The 1638-nt window shown below is 35.9% G+C and overlaps 1 protein-coding gene across 22 annotated transcripts in view; it reads right to left on the bottom strand.

Annotated features, from left to right (window-relative positions):
• plecb (plectin b) overlaps positions 1–1638 on the bottom strand; it is a 119833-nt gene that overhangs the window by 9755 nt on the left and 108440 nt on the right. The gene's annotated exons all lie outside the window — the stretch shown is intronic.

The following is a 1638-nucleotide window of genomic DNA, read 5'->3' on the forward strand; positions in this document are numbered from 1 at the left end:
TTAAGTACTGCTAAAATTCAAATTAAATTAACTATAATATTGCTGAAATGTAATTTACAATCTGTCTTGTCGTTTCTGAAATATATTGTTAAATGTAATTTACAATCTGTCTTGTCGTTTCTGAAATATATTGTTTCAATGTAAACCTACGACGTAGTCACATTCAAGTGCACACATACGTTAACCTGATTTGTTTTAATTTCATTTTAATTTAATTTACTGTAATGGGAAAATAGTTAGCGGAGCTAAAGATGAAAGGTTCTAAAACACTGCAATGGTGGCTGCAAACAGTAACTACCAGGAAGAGAAATGTGGATCAGGAGAAGAGTAATTAAACCTGCCTCCTCCGTGGACTGTCCATAGTTGAATACGATCAGCTATTTGGTAGCCACCAAAGTACAACCATAATGACTTTGGTGTAATACTGTATTTTTACATCGTGGTTATAATTGTGGTACTTCAAGAGCCTAATATTTGGTACGCAGTGTAAAAGGATTGAGCCACTGCATGAGTATTTTCTTTTTTTAGCATTTCCAACTACATTATAGAGTCCCGAATTATTATCCTCTTGGAACTAAGAATCACCTTCAATTATGTGTAAATGTTTTGTTAGACACAACTCAACCTCATCGCAATTAAAAAAAAGTGCAATAATAAATTAATCTTACTCAGCTTTCCATAATGCTGTTTTGCTGACTCTTTAGGCCCGCACCTTTTGTTTGTGTCATTTCATGTGTTGCAACTTTGTGATATTTGAATTTAGTGCTCACTTTTGGAAACTAGTAATTGTACACTGGTGATAAATCATGTTATTTTAAGTGGCAAGGGGCAGAATTTAGGAAGCCCTGTCGTAAAAAATGTTTAGTTTAAGATACTACTCTCAGATCTGTATAATTAACAGACTCTTGGACGGTATTCTTTCAAACAGTTAAATGTTAAAGGAATACTCGACTATTTCTTAACTTCACTTCTGTGTATTATAATAGTAAGAATAATGATCATACCAACAATGCTTCTAATTCCGTGCATGGTTTATACTATAGCAAACCTAGGGGTGGGGGTTGTGGGTGAAACCAACATACACATCTCAACAGGACAATATGGGCTGTTGCATGCATTTCGTAGCAATTGATGCACACCAGTGCAAGTCATGGTCAGATGGAGGGCAGACAGGCTCAACAGGGGTGGGGACATCTCTGGCAAACTTTTTAGTATGGTAATGTTGGTGGCAGAGTTTTTCTTGCCTGACACATATACATATATCTGCTGAGTGGGAGGCATGTTTGGAGGTGTCTCGCTACGTAACAATCAAAATGAATACCAGCAGCATTGTAACAAATGAGAGCTTGGCTGTAGATTACAAATGTCTTTTTCTTGGCTGCTAGTGGGTATGTTTAAATGTTCTTTTTATCCTAAAATTAAAGATTTAGCTAGCATCCATGATAAATGCAGTGGAACATTCCTTTAAAACTCCCTGAGCATTGGCATACGTTTTCCTAGAGGTTGGGGGTTCTGGTAAATCTGGGGCTGCATTTACTGTAATACTAGACTGTCTCACAAATTGCTGATCACCACTGACATTGACTTTTGACTAAATAGCTTATAAAATATTATATTTAATCATTTCAAACTGACTTC

The sequence above is a fragment of the Larimichthys crocea genome, chromosome XIII, assembly GCF_000972845.2.
Source record: "Larimichthys crocea isolate SSNF chromosome XIII, L_crocea_2.0, whole genome shotgun sequence".
In the NCBI taxonomy this organism is placed as follows: Eukaryota; Metazoa; Chordata; class Actinopteri; family Sciaenidae; genus Larimichthys; species Larimichthys crocea.